Genomic DNA, 25853 nt, shown 5'->3' with positions numbered 1-25853 from the left:
AAGGAGCTATGGCGTGTTATAAGGAGCTATGGCGTGTTATAAGGAGCTATGACGTGTTATAAGGAGCTATGACGTGTTATAAGGAGCTATGATGTGTTATAAGGAGCTATGATGTGTTATAAGGAGCTACGACGTGTTATAAGGAGCTATGACGTGTTTTAAGAAGCTACGACGTGTTATAAGGAGCTATGATGTGTTATAACGTGTTATAAGGAGCTATGACGTGTTATAACATGTTATAAGGAGCTATGACGTGTTATAAGGAGCTATGATGTGTTATGACGTGTTATAAGGAGCTATAAGCATTCATACAGTGGTTCATATTCCAATGTATATTTAATACACCATCGATGAGTGGATGAACACGTGTTATAAGGACCTATGATGTGTTATAACGTGTTATAAGGAGCTATGACGTGTTATAAGGAGCTATAAGCATTCATACAGTGGTTCATATTCCAATGTATATTTAATAAACCATTGATGAGTGGATGAACACGTGTTATAAGGAGCTATGACGTGTTATAACGTGTTATAAGGAGCTATGATGTGTTATAACGTGTTATAAGGAGCCATGATGTGTTATAATGTGTTATAAGGAGCTATGACGTGTTATAAGGAGCTATAATGTGTTATAAGGAGCTATGACGTGTTATAAGGAGCTAGGACGTGTTAAAACATGTTATAAGAAGCTACGACGTGTTATAAGGAGCTATGATGTGTTATAACATGTTATAAGGAGCTATGACGTGTTATAACATGTTATAAGGAGCTATAACGTGTTATAACGTGTTATAAGGAGCTATGATGTGTTATAAGGAGCTATAAGCGTTCATACACTGGTTCATATTCCAATGCATATTTAATAAACCATTGATGAGTGGATGAACATTAGTTTCTGTCAACCTTTTTTTCTAAATTGTTTTCAATTAACAAGTTGAGGAAGACCTCTTTCTATAGATGTCCTATGTACAGCTGTAGGTCTCCTGTACAGCTGTAGCTGTCCCCCCCCCCCCCCATGATACTCAACTGGCGGACTACAGACCAGATCCGGTCCCAGAATGGGGTCAATACGGACCGAGGGTCTCCTCCTTCCTTTTTTACTTAAGTCAGGCTTCGGCCCTTATATCACATAAGACATGGAAGAATGTGTAGAATTGTGGGAAATGAGCTTTAAAACGCCAAAAAATCTGCCCCATACAAAATGGATACAATTGCACCTTTTAAAACAGCACGATTTTCTCTCCGCCAACAAGAGGGGTGTGGAAAGTTTGGGAATGCAGCGGCTGGGGAGGTGGAGGTTTGTTACCACGGCGATCATTACATGATCCATCCGGACCTTTTCAAATAGTTCTCGAGTAGGGAAGATCATCAAGGACAGCCTGTTCACCCTGCTACCATCTAGAAGGTCTTCAATGACCTCAGCCCCCCGTGCCCCAGCCTGTTCACCCTGCTACCATCTAGAAGGTCTTCAATGACCTCAGCCCCCCCGTGCCCCAGCCTGTTCAACCTGCTACCATCTAGAAGGTCTTCAATGACCTCAGCCCCCCGTGCCCCAGCCTGTTCACCCTGCTACCATCTAGAAGGTCTTCAATGACCTCAGCCCCCCGTGCCCCAGCCTGTTCACCCTGCTACCATCTAGAAGGTCTTCAATGACCTCAGCCCCCCCCGTGCCCCAGCCTGTTCAACCTGCTACCATCTAGAAGGTCTTCAATGACCTCAGCCCCCCCCCCCCCGTGCCCCAGCCTGTTCACCCTGCTACCATCTAGAAGGTCTTCAATGACCTCAGCCCCCCCCAACCACAGCCTGTTCACCCTGCTACCATCTAGAAGGTCTTCAATGACCTCAGCCCCCCCGTGCCCCAGCCTGTTCACCCTGCTACCATCTAGAAGGTCTTCAATGACCTCAGCCCCGCCGTTCCCCAGCGTGTTCACCCTGCTACCATCTAGAAGGTCTTCAATGACCTCAGCCCCCCCCAACCACAGCCTGTTCACCCTGCTACCATCTAGAAGGTCTTCAATGACCTCAGCCCCCCCGTGCCCCAGCCTGTTCATCCTGCTACCATCTAGAAGGTCTTCAATGACCTCAGCCCCCCCCCCCCGTGCCCCAGCCTGTTCACCCTGCTACCATCTAGAAGGTCTTCAATGACCTCAGCCCTCCCCCCCCCGTGCCCCAGCCTGTTCACCCTGCTACCATCTAGAAGGTCTTCAATGACCTCAGCCCCCCCCCGTGCCCCAGCCTGTTCACCCTGCTACCATCTAGAAGGTCTTCAATGACCTCAGCCCCCCCCCAACCACAGCCTGTTCACCCTGCTACCATCTAGAAGGTCTTCAATGACCTCAGCCCCCCCCAACCACAGCCTGTTCACCCTGCTACCATCTAGAAGGTCTTCAATGACCTCAGCCCCACCCAACCACAGCCTGTTCACCCTGCTACCATCTAGAAGGTCTTCAATGACCTCAGCCCCCCCCAACCACAGCCTGTTCACCCTGCTACCATCTACAAGGTCTTCAATAACCTCAGCCCCCCCCCCCCCCCCCCGTGCCCCAGCCTGTTCACCCTGCTACCATCTAGAAGGTCTTCAATGACCTCAGACCCCCGCCCCCCACCCGTGCCCCAGCCTGTTCACCCTGCTACCATCTACAAGGTCTTCAATGACCTCAGCCCCCCCCCCCCCCCCGTGCCCCAGCCTGTTCACCCTGTTACCATCTAGAAGGTCTTCAATGACCTCAGACCCCCGCCCCCCACCCGTGCCCCAGCCTTTTCACCCTGCTACCATCTAGAAGGTCTTCAATGACCTCAGCCCCCCCGTGCCCCCCCCGTGCCCCAGCCTGTTCCCCCTGCTACCATCTAGAAGGCAGAGACAGCACAGGTGCATCAAGGCTGGGACTGAGAGACTGAGAAACAGCTTCTATATCAAGGCCATCACACTGTTAAATAGTCACGACTAGCCGGCCACCCCCCAGTACCCTGAACTATAGTCACTGTTACTAGTCTCCCCCCAGTACCCTGATCTATAGTCACTGTTACTAGTCTCCCCCCAGTACCCTGAACTATAGTCACTGTTACTAGCAGGCCTCCCCCCAGTACCCTGAACTATAGTCACTGTTACTAGTCTCCCCCCAGTACCCTGAACTATAGTCACTGTTACTAGCCTCCCCCCAGTACCCTGAACTATAGTCACTGTTACTAGTCTCCCCCAGTACCCTGAACTATAGTCACTGTTACTAGTCTCCCCCCAGTACCCTGAACTATAGTCACTGTTACTAGTCTCCCCCCAGTACCCTGAACTATAGTCACTGTTACTAGCCTCCCCCCAGTACCCTGAACTATAGTCACTGTTACTAGTCTCCCACCAGTACCCTGAACTATAGTCACTGTTACTAGTCTCCCCCCAGTACCCTGAACTATAGTCACTGTTACTAGCCTCCCCCCAGTACCCTGAACTATAGTCACTGTTACTAGCCTCCCCCCAGTACCCTGAACTATAGTCACTGTTACTAGTCTCCCCCCAGTACCCTGAACTATAGTCACTGTTACTAGTCTCCCACCAGTACCCTGAACTATAGTCACTGTTACTAGCCTCCACCCAGTACCCTGCCCTGAACTATAGTCACTGTTACTAGCCTCCCCCAGTACCCTGAACTATAGTCACTGTTACTAGCCTCCCCCCAGTACCCTGAACTATAGTCACTGTTACTAGCCTCCCCCCAGTACCCTGAACTATAGTCACTGTTACTAGTCTCCCCCAGTACCCTGAACTATAGTCACTGTTACTAGCCTCCCCCCAGTACCCTGAACTATAGTCACTGTTACTAGTCTCCCCCCAGTACCCTGAACTATAGTCACTGTTACTAGCCTCCCCCCAGTACCCTGAACTATAGTCACTGTTACTAGTCTCCCCCCAGTACCCTGAACTATAGTCACTGTTACTAGTCTCCCCCAGTACCCTGAACTATAGTCACTGTTACTAGCCCCCCCCCCCCAGTACCCTGAACTATAGTCACTGTTACTAGTCTCCCCCCAGTACCCTGAACTATAGTCACTGTTACTAGCCTCCCCCCAGTACCCTGAACTATAGTCACTGTTACTAGCCTCCCCCCAGTACCCTGAACTATAGTCACTGTTACTAGTCTCCCCCCAGTACCCTGAACGATAGTCACTGTTACTAGTCTCCCCCCAGTACCCTGAACTATAGTCACTGTTACTAGTCTCCCCCCAGTACCCTGCCCTGAACTATAGTCACTGTTACTAGTCTCCCCCCAGTACCCTGAACTATAGTCACTGTTACTAGTCTCCCCCCAGTACCCTGAACTATAGTCACTGTTACTAGCCTCCCCCCAGTACCCTGAACTATAGTCACTGTTACTAGTCTCCCCCCAGTACCCTGCCCTGAACTATAGTCACTGTTACTAGCCTCCACCCAGTACCCTGCCCTGAACTATAGTCACTGTTACTAGCCTCCCCCAGTACCCTGAACTATAGTCACTGTTACTAGCCTCCCCCAGTACCCTGCCCTGAACTATAGTCACTGTTACTAGCCTCCCCCAGTACCCTGAACTATAGTCACTGTTATTCTAGTCATGGTTCATCCTATATAACTACTGCTGTCCACTTCATATGTATATACTGTATTCTAGTCATGGTTCATCCTATATAACTACTGCTGTCCACTTCATATGTATATACTGTATTCTAGTTCATCCTATATAACTACTGCTGTCCACTACATATGTATATACTGTGTTCTAGTCATGGTTCATCCTATATAACTACTGCTGTCCACTTCATATGTATATACTGTATTCTAGTCATGGTTCATCCTATATAACTACTGCTGTCCACTTCATATGTATATACTGTATTCTAGTCATGGTCCATCCTGCTGTCCACTTCATATCTATATACTGTATTCTAGGTCATCCTATATAACTACTGTTGTCCACTACATATGTATATACTGTATTCTAGTTCATCCTATATAACTACTGTTGTCCACTTCATATGTATATACTGTATTCTAGTCATGGTTCATCCTGCTGTCCACTTCATATGTATATACTGTATTCTAGTCATGGTTTATCCTATATAACTACGGCTGTCCACTTCATATGTATATACTGTATTCTAGTCATGGTTCATCCTGCTGTCCACTTCATATGTATATACTGTATTCTAGTCATGGTTCATCCTGTTGTCCACTTCATATGTATATACTGTATTCTAGTCATGGTTCATCCTGCTGTCCACTTCATATGTATATACTGTATTCTAGTCATGGTTCATCCTGCTGTCCACTTCATATGTATATACTGTATTCTAGTCATGGTTTATCCTGCTGTCCACTTCATATGTATATACTGTATTCTAGTCATGGTTTATCCTATATAACTACGGCTGTCCACATCTTTGTGTACATACAGTGTAACTATATTTATATTCCGGACTCTGATGTTCGTTCCTTCTGATATTTCTTAAACATGTTTTTTTGGTGGGGGATTTGTGTGTATTGTTTTACTGCACTGTTGGAACAGAGAAACACAAGCATCTCACTACACCTGAGATCACGTCTGGTAAATAAATATATGTCATACTGGACCAATACAATGTCATTTTGTTTTTTTAAGACAAGCCCGAGTTATTATTGCGTAATATTCTGAATGTGATGCACTGTCTGCTTTGATCCACTAGGGGGAGATGTAACTCTGTCTATGGACGGACTGGAGTACTGTAGGCGATAGGAGTACGACTCTATGAGGACAGGTGACTCATCAGAGGTGACCAAGCGTTGGCTAAAAGAGTCATATCAGAACAGGTATACATCAAAGGTGACCTAGCGTTGGCTAAAAGAGTCATATCAGGACAGGTAAACATCAAAGGTGACCTAGCGTTGGCTAAAAGAGTCATATCAGAACAGGTAAACATCAAAGGTGACCTAGCGCTGGCTAAAAGAGTCATATCAGAACAGGTAAACATCAAAGGTGACCTAGCATTGTTGGCTAAAAAGTCAAAAGCAAGAGCTGATACACAACAAGCTGATTAAACTGTATGAAAATAAAGAGCTCTATTCAATCCGCTGAAGCCTCACAGATTGCGAGCTAGGAATTTTAAAATGGGAATTCCCCGTTGAGCAGCGTTTATCGTGAATGCAGTCTCCGGCCTACGCGGAAACATTGCCTTTAAATTTCAATGAGGATGTAATGCTGAACTTCCTCAGTACTCACTCTATAGAGTACAGAGCATTCAATACTCCCTCTATAGAGTACAGAGCATTCAGAACTTCCTCAATACTCCCTCTATAGAGTACAGAGCATTCAATACTCCCTCTATAGAGTACAGAGCATTCAGAACTTCCTCAATACTCCCTCTATAGAGTACAGAGCATTCAGAACTTCCTCAATACTCCCTCTATAGAGTCCAGAGCATTCAGAACTTCCACAATACTCCCTCTATAGAGTACAGAGCATTCAGAACTTCCTCAATACTCCCTCTATAGAGTACAGAGCATTCAGAACTTCCTCAATACTCCCTCTATAGAGTACAGAGCATTCAGAACTTCCTCAATACTCCCTCTATAGAGTACAGAGCATTCAGAACTTCCACAATACTCCCTCTATAGAGTACAGAGCATTCAGAACTTCCTCAATACTCCCTCTATAGAGTACAGAGCATTCAGAACTTCCTCAATACTCCCTCTATAGAGTACAGAGCATTCAATACTCCCTCTATAGAGTACAGAGCATTCAGAACTTCCACAATACTCCCTCTATAGAGAACAGAGCATTCAGAACTTCCTCAATACTCCCTCTATAGAGTACAGAGCATTCAGAACTTCCTCAATACTCCCTCTATAGAGTACAGAGCATTCAGAACTTCCTCAATACTCCCTCTATATAGTACAGAGCATTCAGAACTTCCACAAAACTCCCTCTATAGAGTAAAGAGCATTCAGAACTTCCTCAATACTCCCTCTATAGAGTACAGAGCATTCAGAACTTCCTCAATACTCCCTCTATAGAGTACAGAGCATTCAGAACTTCCTCAATACTCCCTCTATAGAGTACAGAGCATTCAGAACTTCCTCAATACTCCCTCTATAGAGTACAGAGCATTCAGAACTTCCTCAATACTCCCTCTATAGAGTACAGAGCATTCAGAACTTCCACAATACTCCCTCTATAGAGTACAGAGCATTCAGAACTTCCTCAATACTCCCTCTATAGAGTACAGAGCATTCAGAACTTCCTCAATACTCCCTCTATAGAGTACAGAGCATTCAGAACTTCCTCAATACTCCCTCTATAGAGTACAGAGCATTCAATACTCCCTCTATAGAGTACAGAGCATTCAGAACTTCCACAATACTCCCTCTATAGAGTACAGAGCATTCAGAACAATACTCCCTCAATACTCCCTCTATAGAGTACAGAGCATTCAGTACAGAGCATTCAGAACTTCCTCAATACTCCCTCTATAGAGTACAGAGCATTCAGAACTTTCAATACTCCCTCTATAGAGTACAGAGCATTCAGAACTTCCTCAATACTCCCTCTATAGAGTACAGAGCATTCAGAACTTCCTCAATACTCCCTCTATAGAGTACAGAGCATTCAACTACAGAGCATTCAGAACTTCCTCAATACTCCCTCTATAGAGTACAGAGCATTCAGAACTTCCTCAATACTCCCTCTATAGAGTACAGAGCATTCAATACTCCCTCTATAGAGTACAGAGCATTCAGAACTTCCTCAATACTCCCTCTATAGAGTACAGAGCATTCAGAACTTCCTCAATACTCCCTCTATAGAGTACAGAGCATTCAGAACTTCCACAATACTCCCTCTATAGAGTACAGAGCATTCAGAACTTCCTCAATACTCCCTCTATAGAGTACAGAGCATTCAGAACTTCCTCAATACTCCCTCTATAGAGTACAGAGCACTTCAATACTCCCTCTATAGAGTACAGAGCATTCAGAACTTCCACAATACTCCCTCTATAGAGAGTACAGAGCATTCAGAACTTCCTCAATACTCCCTCTATAGAGTACAGAGCATTCAGAACTTCCTCAATACTCCCTCTATAGAGTACAGAGCATTCAGAACTTCCTCAATACTCCCTCTATAGAGTACAGAGCATTCAGAACTTCCACAATACTCCCTCTATAGAGTACAGAGCATTCAGAACTTCCTCAATACTCCCTCTATAGAGTACAGAGCATTCAGAACTTCCTCAATACTCCCTCTAGAGTAGAGTACAGAGCATTCAGAACTTCCTCAATACTCCCTCTATAGAGTACAGAGCATTCAGAACTTCCTCAATACTCCCTCTATAGAGTACAGAGCATTCAGAACTTCCTCAATACTCCCTCTATAGAGTACAGAGCATTCAGAACTATAGAGTACAGAGCATTCTCAATACTCCCTCTATAGAGTACAGAGCATTCAGAACTTCCTCAATACTCCCTCTATAGAGTACAGAGCATTCAGAACTTCCTCAATACTCCCTCTATAGAGTACAGAGCATTCAGAACTTCCTCAATACTCCCTCTATAGAGTACAGAGCATTCAGAACTTCCACAATACTCCCTCTATAGAGTACAGAGCATTCAGAACTTCCTCAATACTCCCTCTATAGAGTACAGAGCATTCAGAACTTCCTCAATACTCCCTCTATAGAGTACAGAGCATTCAGAACTACTCCCTCTATAGAGTACAGAGCATTCAGAACTCCCAATACTATAGAGTACAGAGCATTCAGAATTCAATACTCCCTCTATAGAGTACAGAGCATTCAGAACTTCCACAATACTCCCTCTATAGAGTACAGAGCATTCAGAACTTCCTCAATACTCCCTCTATAGAGTACAGAGCATTCAGAACTTCAATACTCCCTCTATAGAGTACAGAGCATTCAGAACTTCCTCAATACTCCCTCTATAGAGTACAGAGCATTCAGAACTTCCTCAATACTCCCTCTATAGAGTACAGAGCATTCAGAACTTCCTCAATACTCCCTCTATAGAGTACAGAGCATTCAGAACTTTCAATACTCCCTCTATAGAGTACAGAGCATTCAGAACTTCCTCAATACTCCCTCTATAGAGTACAGAGCATTCAGAACTTCCTCAATACTCCCTCTATAGAGTACAGAGCATTCAGAACTTCAATACTCCCTCTATAGAGTACAGAGCATTCAGAACTTCCTCAATACTCCCTCTATAGAGTACAGAGCATTCAGAACTTCCTCAATACTCCCTCTATAGAGTACAGAGCATTCAGAACTCCCTCTTCCAATACTCCCTCAGAACTTCCTCAATACTCCCTCTATAGAGTACAGAGCATTCAGAACTTCCTCAATACTCCCTCTATAGAGTACAGAGCATTCAGAACTTCCTCAATACTCCCTCTATAGAGTACAGAGCATTCAGAACTTCCACAATACTCCCTCTATAGAGTACAGAGCATTCAGAACTTCCTCAATACTCCCTCTATAGAGTACAGAGCATTCAGAACTTCCTCAATACTCCCTCTATAGAGTACAGAGCATTCAGAACTTCCTCAATACTCCCTCTATAGAGTACAGAGCATTCAGAACTTCCTCAATACTCCCTCTATAGAGTACAGAGCATTCAGAACTTCCTCAATACTCCCTCTATAGAGTACAGAGCATTCAGAACTTCCTCAATACTCCCTCTATAGAGTACAGAGCATTCAGAACTTCCTCAATACTCCCTCTATAGAGTACAGAGCATTCAGAACTTCCTCAATACTCCCTCTATAGAGTACAGAGCATTCAGAACTTTCAATACTCCCTCTATAGAGTACAGAGCATTCAGAACTTCCTCAATACTCCCTCTATAGAGTACAGAGCATTCAGAACTTCCTCAATACTCCCTCTATAGAGTACAGAGCATTCACTCCTCAATACTCCCTCTATAGAGTACAGAGCATTCAGAACTTCCTCAATACTCCCTCTATAGAGTACAGAGCATTCAGAACTTCCTCAATACTCCCTCTATAGAGTACAGAGCATTCAGAACTTCCTCAATACTCCCTCTATAGAGTACAGAGCATTCAGAACTTCCTCAATACTCCCTCTATAGAGTACAGAGCATTACAGAGAACTTCCTCAATACTCCCTCTATAGAGTACAGAGCATTCAGAACTTCCTCAATACTCCCTCTATAGAGTACAGAGCATTCAGAACTTCCTCAATACTCCCTCTATAGAGTACAGAGCATTCTATAGAGTACAAGCATTCCTCAATACTCCCTCTATAGAGTACAGAGCATTCAGAACTTCCTCAATACTCCCTCTATAGAGTACAGAGCATTCAGAACTTCCTCAATACTCCCTCTATAGAGTACAGAGCATTCAGAACTTCCTCAATACTCCCTCTATAGAGTACAGAGCATTCAGAACTTCCTCAATACTCCCTCTATAGAGTACAGAGCATTCAGAACTTCCTCAATACTCCCTCTATAGAGTACAGAGCATTCCTATAGAGTACAGAGCATTCAATACTCCCTCTATAGAGTACAGAGCATTCAGAACTTCCTCAATACTCCCTCTATAGAGTACAGAGCATTCAGAACTTCCATTCAATACTCCCTCTATAGAGTACAGAGCATTCAGAACTTCCTCAATACTCCCTCTATAGAGTACAGAGCATTCTATAGAGTACAGAGCTTTCAATACTCCCTCTATAGAGTACAGAGCATTCAGATACTATAGAGTACCAGAACTTCCTCAATACTCCCTCTATAGAGTACAGAGCATTCAGAACTTCCTCAATACTCCCTCTATAGAGTACAGAGCATTCAGAACTTCCTCAATACTCCCTCTATAGAGTACAGAGCATTCAGAACTTCCTATAGAGTACAATACTCCCTCTATAGAGTACAGAGCATTCAGAACTTCCTCAATACTCCCTCTATAGAGTACAGAGCATTCAGAACTTCCTCAATACTCCCTCTATAGAGTACCTCAATACTCCCTCTATAGAGTACAGAGCATTCAGAACTTCCACAATACTCCCTCTATAGAGTACAGAGCATTCCGAACTTCCTCAATACTCCCTCTATAGAGTACAGAGCATTCAGAACTTCCTCAATACTCCCTCTATAGAGTACAGGGCATTCAGAACTTCCTCAATACTCCCTCTATAGAGTACAGAGCATTCAGAACTCCCTCTATAGAGTACAGAGCATTCAGAACTTCCTCAATACTCCCTCTATAGAGTACAGAGCATTCAGAACTTCCTCAATACTCCCTCTATAGAGTACAGAGCATTCAGAACTAGAGTACAGAGCCAGAACAATACTCCCTCTATAGAGTACAGAGCATTCAGAACTTCCTCAATACTCCCTCTATAGAGTACAGAGCATTCAGAACTTCCTCAATACTCCCTCTATAGAGTACAGAGCATTCAGAACTTCCTCAATACTCCCTCTATAGAGTACAGAGCATTCAGAACAATACTCCCTCTATAGAGTACAGAGCATACTCAATACTCCCTCTATAGAGTACAGAGCATTCAGAACTTCCATTCAATACTCCCTCTATAGAGTACAGAGCATTCAGAACTTCCTCAATACTCCCTCTATAGAGTACAGAGCATTCAGAACTTCCTCAATACTCCCTCTATAGAGTACAGAGCATTCAGAACTCCCTCAATACTCCCTCTATAGAGTACAGAGCATTCAGAACTTCCTCAATACTCCCTCTATAGAGTACAGAGCATTCAGAACTTCCTCAATACTCCCTCTATAGAGTACAGAGCATTCAGAACTATAGAGTCATTCAGAACTTCAATACTCCCTCTATAGAGTACAGAGCATTCAGAATTCAATACTCCCTCTATAGAGTACAGAGCATTCAGAACTTCCTCAATACTCCCTCTATAGAGTACAGAGCATTCAATACTCCCTCTATAGAGTACAGAGCATTCAGAACTTCAATACTCCCTCTATAGAGTACAGAGCATTCAGAACTTCCTCAATACTCCCTCTATAGAGTACAGAGCATTCAGAACTTCCTCAATACTCCCTCTATAGAGTACAGAGCATTCAGAACTTCCTCAATACTCCCTCTATAGAGTACAGAGCATTCAGAACTTCCTCAATACTCCCTCTATAGAGTACAGAGCATTCAGAACTTCCTCAATACTCCCTCTATAGAGTACAGAGCATTCAGAACTACTCCCTCTATAGAGTACAGAGCAATACTCCCTCTATAGAGTACAGAGCATTCAGAACTTCCTCAATACTCCCTCTATAGAGTACAGAGCATTCAGAACTTCCACAATACTCCCTCTATAGAGTACAGAGCATTCAGAACTTCCTCAATACTCCCTCTATAGAGTACAGAGCATTCAGAACTTCCTCAATACTCCCTCTATAGAGTACAGAGCATTCAATACTCCCTCTATAGAGTACAGAGCATTCAGAACTTCCTCAATACTCCCTCTATAGAGTACAGAGCATTCAGAACTTCCTCAATACTCCCTCTATAGAGTACAGAGCATTCTATAGAGTACAGAGCATTCAGAACTTCCTCAATACTCCCTCTATAGAGTACCATTCAATACTCCCTCTATAGAGTACAGAGCATTCAGAACTTCCTCAATACTCCCTCTATAGAGTACAGAGCATTCAGAACTTCCTCAATACTCCCTCTATAGAGTACAGAGCATTCAATACTCCCTCTATAGAGTACAGAGCATAGAGTACAGAGAACTATTACCACTTCCTCAATACTCCCTCTATAGAGTACAGAGCATTCAGAACTTCCTCAATACTCCCTCTATAGAGTACAGAGCATTCAATACTCCCTCTATAGAGTACAGAGCATTCAGAACTTAGAGTACAGAGCATTCAGAACTCCCTCTATAGAGTACAGAGCATTCAGAACTTCCTCAATACTCCCTCTATAGAGTACAGAGCATTCAGAACTTCCTCAATACTCCCTCTATAGAGTACAGAGCATTCAGAACTTCCTCAATACTCCCTCTATAGAGTACAGAGCATTCAATACTCCCTCTATAGAGTCCAGAGCATTCAATACTCCCTCTATAGAGTACAGAGCATTCACTCCCTCTATAGAGTTCAATACTCCCTCTATAGAGTACAGAGCATTCAGAACTTCCTCAATACTCCCTCTATAGAGTACAGAGCATTCAGAACTTCCTCAATACTCCCTCTATAGAGTACAGAGCATTCAGAACTTCCTCAATACTCCCTCTATAGAGTACAGAGCATTCAGAACTTCCTCAATACTCCCTCTATAGAGTACAGAGCATTCAGAACTTCCTCAATACTCCCTCTATAGAGTACAGAGCATTCAGATACTGGAGTACAGAGCATTCAGAACTTCAATACTCCCTCTATAGAGTACAGAGCATTCAGAACTTCCTCAATACTCCCTCTATAGAGTACAGAGCATTCAGAACTTCCATTCAATACTCCCTCTATAGAGTACAGAGCATTCAGAACTTCCTCAATACTCCCTCTATAGAGTACAGAGCATTCAGAACATTCAATACTCCCTCTATAGAGTACAGAGCATTCAGAACTTCCTCAATACTCCCTCTATAGAGTACAGAGCATTCAGAACTTCCTCAATACTCCCTCTATAGAGTACAGAGCATTCAGAACTTCCTCAATACTCCCTCTATAGAGTACAGAGCATTCAGAACTTCCTCAATACTCCCTCTATAGAGTACAGAGCATTCAATACTCCCTCTATAGAGTACAGAGCATTCAGAACTTCCTCAATACTCCCTCTATAGAGTACAGAGCATTCAGAACTACTCCCTCTCAGCATTCAGAACTTCCTCAATACTCCCTCTATAGAGTACAGAGCATTCAGAACTTCCTCAATACTCCCTCTATAGAGTACAGAGCATTCAGAACTTCCTCAATACTCCCTCTATAGAGTACAGAGCATTCAGAACTTCCTCAATACTCCCTCTATAGAGTACAGAGCATTCAGAACTTCCTCAATACTCCCTCTATAGAGTACAGAGCATTCAGAACTTCCTCAATACTCCCTCTATAGAGTACAGAGCATTCAGAACTTCCTCAATACTCCCTCTATAGAGTACAGAGAACTCCCTCTATAGAGTACAGAGCATTCAGAACTTCCTCAATACTCCCTCTATAGAGTACCATTCAATACTCCCTCTATAGAGTACAGAGCATTCAGAACTTCCTCAATACTCCCTCTATAGAGTACAGAGCATTCAGAACTATAGAGTACAGAGCATTCAATACTCCCTCTATAGAGTACAGAGCATTCAGCAATACTCCCTCTATAGAGTACAGAGCATTCAGAACTTCCTCAATACTCCCTCTATAGAGTACAGAGAACTTCCTCAATACTCCCTCAGCATTCAGAACTTCCTCAATACTCCCTCTATAGAGTACAGAGCATTCAGAACTTCCTCAATAACTATAGAGTACAGAGCATTCAATACTCCCTCTATAGAGTACAGAGCATTCAGAACTTCCTCAATACTCCCTCTATAGAGTACAGAGCATTCAATACTCCCTCTATAGAGTACAGAGCATTCAGAACTTCCTCAATACTCCCTCTATAGAGTACAGAGCATTCAGAACTTCCTCAATACTCCCTCTATAGAGTACAGAGCATTCAGAACTTCCTCAATACTCCCTCTATAGAGTACAGAGCATTCAGAACTTCCTCAATACTCCCTCAAGTACTCCCTCTATAGAGTACAGAGCATTCAGCATTCAGAACTATAGAGTACCTCTTCCACAATACTCCCTCTATAGAGTACAGAGCATTCAGAACTTCCTCAATACTCCCTCTATAGAGTACAGAGCATTCAATACTCCCTCTATAGAGTACAGAGCATTCAGAACTTCCTCAATACTCCCTCTATAGAGTACAGAGCATTCAATACTCCCTCTATAGAGTACAGAGCATTCAGAACTTCCTCAATACTCCCTCTATAGAGTACAGAGCATTCAGAACTTCCTCAATACTCCCTCTATAGAGTACAGAGCATTCAGAACTTCCTCAATACTCCCTCTATAGAGTACAGAGCATTCAATACTCCCTCTATAGAGTACAGAGCATTCAATACTCCCTCTATAGAGTACAGAGCAGAATTCAATACTCCCTCTATAGAGTACAGAGCATTCAGAACTTCCTCAATACTCCCTCTATAGAGTACAGAGCATTCAGAACTTACCATTCAATACTCCCTCTATAGAGTACAGAGCATTCAGAACTACCTCAATACTCCCTCTATAGAGTACAGAGCATTCAGAACTACCTCAATACTCCCTCATAGAGTACAGAGCATTCAGAACTATAGAGTACCAGAACTTCAATACTCCCTCTATAGAGTACAGAGCATTCAGAACTACCTCAATACTCCCTCTATAGAGTACAGAGCATTCAATACTCCCTCTATAGAGTACAGAGCATTCAGAACTACCTCAATACTCCCTCTATAGAGTACAGAACTTCCTCAATACTCCCTCTATAGAGTACAGAGCATTCAGAACTTCCTCAATACTCCCTCTATAGAGTACAGAGCATTCAGAACTTCCTCAATACTCCCTCTATAGAGTACAGAGCATTCAATACTCCCTCTATAGAGTACAGAGCATTCAGAACTTCCACAATACTCCCTCTATAGAGTACAGAGCATTCAGAACTTCCTCAATACTCCCTCTATAGAGTACAGAGCATTCAATACTCCCTCTTTAGAGTACAGAGCATTCAGAACTTCCACAATACTCCCTCTATAGAGTACAGAGCATTCAGAACTTCCTCAATACTCCCTCTATAGAGTACAGAGCATTCAGAACTTCCTCAATACTCCCTCTATAGAGTACAGAGCATTCAGAACTTCCTCAATACTCCCTCTATAGAGTACAGAGCATTCAATACTCCCTCTATAGAGTACAGAGCATTCAATACTCCCTCTATGGAGTACAGAGCATTCAATACTCCCTCTATAGAGTACAGAGCATTCAGAACTTCCTCAATACTCCCTCTATAGAGTACAGAGCATTCAGAACTTCCTCAATACTCCCTCTATAGAGTACAGAGCATTCAGAACTTCCTCAATACTCCCTCTATAGAGTACAGAGCATTCAGAACTTCCTCAATACTCCCTCTATAGAGTACAGAGCATTCAGAACTTCCTCAATACTCCCTCTATAGAGTACAGAGCATTCAATACTCCCTCTATAGAGTACAGAGCATTCAATACTCCCTCTATAGAGTACAGAGCATTCAGAACTTCCTCAATACTCCCTCTATAGAGTACAGAGCATTCAATACTCCCTCTATAGAGTACAGAGCATTCAGAACTTCCACAATACTCCCTCTATAGAGTACAGAGCATTCAGAACTTCCTCAATACTCCCTCTATAGAGTACAGAGCATTCAGAACTTCCTCAATACTCCCTCTATAGAGTACAGAGCATTCAGAACTTCCTCAATACTCCCTCTATAGAGTACAGAGCATTCAATACTCCCTCTATAGAGTACAGAGCATTCAATACTCCCTCTATGGAGTACAGAGCATTCAATACTCCCTCTATCGAGTACAGAGCAATCAGAACTTCCTCAATACTCCCTCTATAGAGTACAGAGCATTCAGAACTTCCTCAATACTCCCTCTATAGAGTACAGAGCATTCAGAACTACCTCAATACTCCCTCTATAGAGTACAGAGCATTCAGAACTACCTCAATACTCCCTCTATAGAGTACAGAGCATTCAGTACTCCCTCTATAGAGTACAGAGCATTCAATACTCCCTCTATAGAGTACAGAGCATTCAGAACCTATAGAGTCCAGAACTTCCTCAATACTCCCTCTATAGAGTACAGAGCATTCAGATACTCCCTCTATAGAGTACAGAGCATTCAGAACCTCCTCAATACTCCCTCTATAGAGTACAGAGCATTCAGAACTTCCACAATACTCCCTCTATAGAGTACAGAGCATTCAGAACTTCCTCAATACTCCCTCTATAGAGTACAGAGCATTCAGAACTTCCTCAATACTCCCTCTATAGAGTAGAGAGCATTCAATACTCCCTCTATAGAGTACAGAGCATTCAGAACTTCCTCAATACTCCCTCTATAGAGTACAGAGCATTCAGAACTACCTCAATACTCCCTCTATAGAGTACAGAGCATTCAGAACTTCCTCAATACTCCCTCTATAGAGTACAGAGCATTCAGAACTTCCTCAATACTCCCTCTATAGAGTACAGAGCATTCAGAACTACCTCAATACTCCCTCTATAGAGTACAGAGCATTCAGAACTTCCTCAATACTCCCTCTATAGAGTACAGAGCATTCAATACTCCCTCTATAGAGTACAGAGCATTCAGAACTTCCACAATACTCCCTCTATAGAGTACAGAGCATTCAGAACTTCCACAATACTCCCTCTATAGAGTACAGAGCATTCAGAACTTCCTCAATACTCCCTCTATAGAGTACAGAGCATTCAATACTCCCTCTATAGAGTACAGATTATTCAGAACTTCCTCAATACTCCCTCTATAGAGTACAGAGCATTCATAAAGTATTCATAATAGCCCTCGACTATTTCCACATTTTGTGGAAAATTGATTAAATAAATACACATTTTCATCGATCTACATACAATACCCAATAATAACAAAGCGAAAACAGGTTTTTAGAAATGTTTTCCAATGTATTAAAAATAATAAATAGACTCGAAATTGAGCTCAGGTGCTTCCTGTTTCCATGGACATCACATTATCCCATAATGACATCACAATATCCCATAATGACATCACAATACACCATAAGGACATCACAATACTGATCATCCTTGAGATGTTTCTACAACTTGATTGGAGGTCCACCTGTGGTAAATTCAATTGATTGGATATGATTTGGAAAGGTACACATCTGTCTTTATAAGGTGCCACAGTTGACAGTGCACGTCAGAGCAAAAACCAAGCCATGAGGTTGAAGGAATTGTCCGTAGAGATCTGAGACAGGATTGTGTCGAGGCACAGATCTGGGGAAGGGTACCAAAACATGTCTGCAGCATTGAAGGTCCCCAAGAACACAGTGGCCTCCATCAGTCTCAAATGGAAGAAGTTTGGAACCACCAAGACTCTTCCTAGAGCTGGCCGCAGCACTCCACCAATCAGGCCTTTATGGTAGAGTGGCCAGACGAAAGCCACTCCTCAGTAAAAGGCACATGACAGCCCGCTTGGAGTTTGCCAAAAGGTACCTAAAGAACTCTCAGACCACGAGAAACAAGATTCTCTGGTCTGATGAAACCAAGATTGAACTCGTTGTCCTGAATTCCAAGCGTCACATCTGGAAGAAACCTGGCACCATCCCTACGGTGAAGCATGGTGGTGGCAGCATCATGCTGTGGGGATTTTCAGCGGCAGGGACTGGGAGACTAGTCAGGATCGAGGGAAAGATGAACGGAGCAAAGAACAGAGATCCTTGATGAAAACCTATTCCAGAGCGCTCAGAACTTTAGACTGGGGCGAAGGTTCACCTTCCAACAAGACAATGACCCTAAGCACACACCCAAGACAATGCAGGAATGGCTTCTGGACAAGTCTCTGAATGTCCTTGAGTGGCCCAGCCAGAGCCCGGACTTGAACCCAATTGAACATCTCTGGAGAGACCTGACAACAGCTGTGCAGCAACGCTCCCCATCCAACCTGACAGACCTTGAGAGGATCTGCAGAGAAGAATGGGAGAAACTCCCCAAATACAGGTGTGCCAAGCTTGTAGCGTCATAACCAAGAAGTCTAGAGGTTGTAATCGCTGCCAAAAGGTGCTTCAACAAAGTACTGAGTAAAGGGTCACGAACACTTATGTAAATGTGATATTTTGGGGGTTTTCTATTTTTAATACATTTGCAAACATTTCTATAAACCTGTTTTTTGCTTTGTCTTTATGGGGTATTGTGCGTAGACTGAGGGTATTTTTAATCCGTTTTAGAGTAAGGCTGTAACGTAACAAAATGTGGAACAAGTCAAGGGGTCTGAATACTTTCCCAAAGACACCTGTATGTACTCGCCATGTTTGAGGAGAGTGCACCGTTTTTAATGTGAAAAGTTATTAATAAACCAATTAGGCACATTTGGGCAGTCTTGATACAAAATCTTGAACACAAATGCAATGGTTCATTGGATCAGTCTAACATTTTGCATATACACTGCTGCCATCTAGTGGTACAAATCTAAATTGCAGCTGGGCTGGAATAATACATTATGGCCTTTCTCTTGCATTTTAAAGATGGTACAAAAGAATGGATGTTTTTTTTCTTTGTATTATCTTTTACCAGATCTATTGTGTTATATTCTCCTACATTAATTTCACATTTACACAAAATTCAAAGTGTTTCCTTTCAAATGGTACCAAGAATATGTATATCCTTGCTTCAGGGCCTGAGTTACAGGCAGTTAGATTTGGGTATGTCATTTTAAAATCCCCAGCTACAATAAATGCAGCCTCCAGATATTTGGTTTCCAGGTTACATAGAGTCCAGTGACGTTCCTTGAGGGCCGTCTTGGTGTTCGCTTGAGCTGTGACTAGAACTGACGAGAATTCTCTTTGGTAGGTAGAATGGCCGACATTTGATTGTAAGGAATTCTAGGTCGGGTCGAACAGAAGGACTTGAGTTCCTGTATGCTGTTATGATTACACCATGAGTCATTAATCATGAAGCATACACCTCCACACTTCCTCTTCCCAGAGAGGGGTTTATCTCTGTTGGTGCGATGCAGGGAGAAGCCCGGTGGCTGAACCAATTCCGACAACATCTCCCGAGAGAGACATGTTTCCGTTAAATCGAGAATGTTGCAATCTCTGATGACTCTCTGGAAGGCAATCCTCGCTTGAATATTATACTACTGTACCTGGTATTATACTACTGTACCTGATATTATACTACTGTACCTGATATTATACTACTGTACCTGATATTATACTACTGTACCTGATATTATACTACTGTACCTGATATTATAACAGTACATACTGATATTATACTACTGTACCTGATATTATCCTACTGTACCTGATATTATACTACTGTACCTGATATTATACTACTGTACCTGATATTATACTACTGTACCTGATGTTATACTACTGTAACTGATATTATAACAGTAGATACTGATATTATACTACTGTACCTGATATTATACTACTGTACCTGATAGTATACTACTGTACCTGATATTATACTACTGTACCTGATATTATACTACTGTACCTGATATTATACTACTGTACCTGATATTATACTACTGTACCTGGTATTATACTACTGTACCTGGTATTATACTACTGTACCTGATATTATACTACTGTACCTGATATTATACTACTGTACTTGATATTATACTACTGTACATGATATACTACTGTACCTGATATTATACAACTGTACCTGATGTTATACTACTGTACCTGATATTATACTACTGTACCTGATATTATACTACTGTACCTGATATTATACTACTGTACCTGGTATTATACTACTGTACCTGATATTATACTACTGTACCTGCTATTATACTACTGTACATTATATACTACTGTACCTGATATTAATACTTACCTGTACCTGATATTATACTACTGTACCTGGTATTATACTACTGATATTATACTACTGTACCTGGTATTATACTACTGTACTGTACCTGTATATGATATACTACTGTACCTGATATTATACTACTGTACCTGATGTTATACTACTGTACCTGATATTATAACACTGTAGATATTATACTACTGATATTATACTACTGTACCTGATATTATACTACTGTACATGATATACTACTGTACCTGATATTATACTACTGTACCTGATGTTATACTACTGTACCTGTACCTGATATTATACTACTGTACCTGATGTTATACTACTGTACCTGATATTATACTACTGTACCTGATGTTATACTACTGTACCTGATATTATACTACTGTACCTAATGTTATACTACTGTACCTGATGTTATACTACTGTACCTGATATTATACTACTGTACCTGATATTATACTACTGTACCTGATATTATACTACTGTACCTGATAGTATACTACTGTACCTGATATTATACTACTGTACCTGATATTATACTACTGTACCTGATATTATACTACTGATATTATACTACTGTACCTGATATTATAACAGTACATACTGATATTATGCTACTGTATCTGATATTATCCTGCTGTACCTGATGTTATACTACTGTACCTGATATTATACTACTGTACCTGATATTATACTACTGTACCTGTTATTATACTACTGTACCTGATATTATACTACTGTACATGATATACTACTGTACCTGATATTATACTACTGTACATGATATACTACTGTACCTGATATTATACTACTGTACCTGATATTATACTACTGTACCTGGTATTATATTACTGTACCTGATATTATACTACTGTACCTGATATTATACTACTGTACCTGGTATTATACTACTGTACCTGGTATTATACTACTGTACTTGATATTATACTACTGTACATGATATTATACTACTGTACTTGATATTATACTACTGTACCTGGTATTATACTACTGTACCTGGTATTATACTACTGTACCTGATATTATACTACTGTACCTGATATTATACTACTGTACTTGATATTATACTACTGTACATGATATACTACTGTACCTGATATTATACAACTGTACCTGATGTTATACTACTGTACCTGATATTATACTACTGTACCTGATATTATACTACTGTACCTGATATTATACTACTGTACCTGGTATTATACTACTGTACCTGATATTATACTACTGTACCTGCTATTATACTACTGTACATTATATACTACTGTACCTGATATTATACTACTGTACCTGATGTTATACTACTGTACCTGATATTATACTACTGTACCTGGTATTATACTACTGTACCTGATATTATACTACTGTACCTGATATTATACTACTGTACCTGGTATTATACTACTGTACCTGATATTATACTACTGTACATGATATACTACTGTACCTGATATTATACTACTGTACCTGATGTTATACTACTGTACCTGATATTATAACAGTAGATACTGATATTATACTACTGTACCTAATGTTATACTACTGTACCTGATATTATACTACTGTACCTGATATTATACTACTGTACCTGATATTATACTACTGTACCTGATATTATACTACTGTACCTAATGTTATACTACTGTACCTGATATTATACTACTGTACCTGATATTATACTACTGTACCTGATATTATACTACTGTACCTGATATTATACTACTGTACCTGATATTATACTACTGTACCTGATATTATACTACTGTACCTAATGTTATACTACTGTACCTGATGTTATACTACTGTACCTGATGTTATACTACTGTACCTGATATTATAACAGTACATACTGATATTATACTACTGTACCTAATGTTATACTACTGTACCTGATATTATACTACTGTACCTGATATTATAACAGTAGATACTGAGGTTTTTCCACATTTTAAACCTTCCCGTTGGTCCGGAAGTGAAGTCTCCACCCACACCGTTGATGCAAAACAAACTCCTTCCATGAAAAAAACAAACATTGTCTAGGCAGGTTGATCTCTGATAGGCCGGAGAGGAATGTCATCTGGTCGTCTCTAACCGGAGGACATTCAGATAAATCTGTTTTTAGCCAGAAAACACGGAACAGAAACCTGCTATGAGGAAGTACACGTTTCAACAGTAAGGCCAGAAATAACCCTGATTGAACCTGTATCTGACAAACATACCCATTACACTGGTTCTGTAGAGTTGTCTGGTCCAGTTCTATATTAACCATCTCCTCTGTCTATCTCTGGTTCTGGTTCTGTAGAGTCGTCAGGTCCAGTTCTATATTAACCATCTCCTCTGGTTCTGGTTCTGTAGAGTAGTCAGGTCCAGTTCTATATTAACCATCTCCTCTGTCTATCTCTGGTTCTGGTTCTGTAGAGTCGTCAGGTCCAGTTCTATATTAACCATCTCCTCTGGTTCTGGTTCTGTAGAGTAGTCAGGTCCAGTTCTATATTAACCATCTCCTCTGTCTATCTCTGGTTCTGGTTCTGTAGAGTAGTCAGGTCCAGTTCTATATTAACCATCTCCTCTGTCTATCTCTGGTTCTGGTTCTGTAGAGTCGTCTGGTCCAGTTCTATATTAACCATCTCCTCTGTCTATCTCTGGTTCTGGTTCTGTAGAGTAGTCAGGTCCAGTTCTATATTAACCATCTCCTCTGTCTATCTCTGGTTCTGGTTCTGTAGAGTAGTCCGGTCCAGTTCTATATTAACCATCTCCTCTGTCTATCTCTGGTTCTGGTTCTGTAGAGTAGTCTGGTCCAGTTCTATTTTAACCATCTCCTCTGTCTATCTCTGGTTCTGGTTCTGTAGAGTAGTCAGGTCCAGTTCTATATTAACCATCTCCTCTGTCTATCTCTGGTTCTGGTTCTGTAGAGTAGTCAGGTCCAGTTCTATATTAACCATCTCCTCTGTCTATCTCTGGTTCTGGTTCTGTAGAGTCGTCAGGTACAGTTCTATATTAACCATCTCCTCTGTCTATCTCTGGTTCTGGTTCTGTAGAGTCGTCTGGTCCAGTTCTATATTAACCACCTCCTCTGTCTATCTCTGGTTCTGGTTCTGTAGAGTCGTCTGGTCCAGTTCTATATTAACCATCTCCTCTGTCTATCTCTGGTTCTGGTTCTGTAGAGTAGTCAGGTCCAGTTCTATATTAACCATCTCCTCTGTCTATCTCTGGTTCTGGTTCTGTAGAGTCGTCTGGTCCAGTTCTATATTATCCACCTCCTCTGTCTATCTCTGGTTCTGGTTCTGTAGAGTCGTCTGGTCCAGTTCTATATTAACCACCTCCTCTGTCTATCTCTGGTTCTGGTTCTGTAGAGTTGTCTGGTCCAGTTCTATATTAACCATCTCCTCTGTCTATCTCTGGTTCTGGTTCTGTAGAGTAGTCAGGTCCAGTTCTATATTAACCATCGCCTCTGTCTATCTCTGGTTCTGGTTCTGTAGAGTAGTAAGGTCCAGTTCTATATTAACCATCTCCTCTGTCTATCTCTGGTTCTGGTTCTGTAGAGTAGTCAGGGCCAGTTCTATAATAACCATCTCCTCTGTCTATCTCTGGTTCTGGTTCTGTAAAGTAGTCAGGTCCAGTTCTATATTAACCATCTCCTCTGTCTATCTCTGGTTCTGGTTCTGTAGAGTAGTCAGGTCCAGTTCTATATTAACCATCTCCTCTGTCTATCTCTGGTTCTGGTTCTGTAGAGTATTCAGATCCAGTTCTATATTAACAATCTCCTCTGGTTCTGGTTCTGTAAAGTAGTCAGGTCCAGTTATATTTTAACCATCTCCTCTGTCTATCTCTGGTTCTGGTTCTGTAGAGTAGTCAGGTCCAGTTCTATATTAACCTCGTCCTCTGTCTATCTCTGGTTCTGGTTCTGTAGAGTAGTGAGGTCCAGTTCTATATTAACCACCTCCTCTGGTTCTGGTTCTGTAGAGTAGTCAGGTCCAGTTCTATATTAACCATCTCCTCTGTCTATCTCTGGTTCTGAAGAGTAGTCAGGTCCAGTTCTATATTAACCATCTCCTCTGTCTATCTATGGTTCTGGTTCTGTAGAGTCGCCTGGTCCAGTTCTATATTAACCATCTCCTCTGTCTATCTCTGGTTCTGGTTCTGTAGAGTAGTCAGGTCCAGTTCTATATTAACCATCTCCTCTGTCTATCTCTGGTTCTGGTTCTGTAGAGTAGTCTGGTCCAGTTCTATAATAACCATCTCCTCTGTCTATCTCTGGTTCTGGTTCTGTAGAGTTGTCAGGTCCAGTTCTATATTAACCACCTCCTCTGTCTATCTCTGGTTCTGGTTCTGTAGAGTCGTCTGGTCCAGTTCTATATTAACCATCTCCTCTGTCTATCTCTGGTTCTGGTTCTGTAGAGTAGTCAGGTCCAGTTCTATATTAACCATCTCCTCTGTCTATCTCTGGTTCTGGTTCTGTAGAGTCGTCTGGTCCAGTTCTATATTATCCACCTCCTCTGTCTATCTCTGGTTCTGGTTCTGTAGAGTCGTCTGGTCCAGTTCTATATTAACCACCTCCTCTGTCTATCTCTGGTTCTGGTTCTGTAGAGTTGTCTGGTCCAGTTCTATATTAACCATCTCCTCTGTCTATCTCTGGTTCTGGTTCTGTAGAGTAGTCAGGTCCAGTTCTATATTAACCATCGCCTCTGTCTATCTCTGGTTCTGGTTCTGTAGAGTAGTAAGGTCCAGTTCTATATTAACCATCTCCTCTGTCTATCTCTGGTTCTGGTTCTGTAGAGTAGTCAGGGCCAGTTCTATAATAACCATCTCCTCTGTCTATCTCTGGTTCTGGTTCTGTAAAGTAGTCAGGTCCAGTTCTATATTAACCATCTCCTCTGTCTATCTCTGGTTCTGGTTCTGTAGAGTAGTCAGGTCCAGTTCTATATTAACCATCTCCTCTGTCTATCTCTGGTTCTGGTTCTGTAGAGTATTCAGATCCAGTTCTATATTAACAATCTCCTCTGGTTCTGGTTCTGTAAAGTAGTCAGGTCCAGTTATATTTTAACCATCTCCTCTGTCTATCTCTGGTTCTGGTTCTGTAGAGTAGTCAGGTCCAGTTCTATATTAACCTCGTCCTCTGTCTATCTCTGGTTCTGGTTCTGTAGAGTAGTGAGGTCCAGTTCTATATTAACCACCTCCTCTGGTTCTGGTTCTGTAGAGTAGTCAGGT

This window comes from Oncorhynchus clarkii, chromosome 13 (genome assembly GCF_045791955.1).
Source record: "Oncorhynchus clarkii lewisi isolate Uvic-CL-2024 chromosome 13, UVic_Ocla_1.0, whole genome shotgun sequence".
Classification (NCBI taxonomy): Eukaryota; Metazoa; Chordata; class Actinopteri; order Salmoniformes; family Salmonidae; genus Oncorhynchus; species Oncorhynchus clarkii.
The sequence above is the reverse complement of the archived record's forward strand: the minus strand, read 5'-3'. Positions refer to the sequence as shown.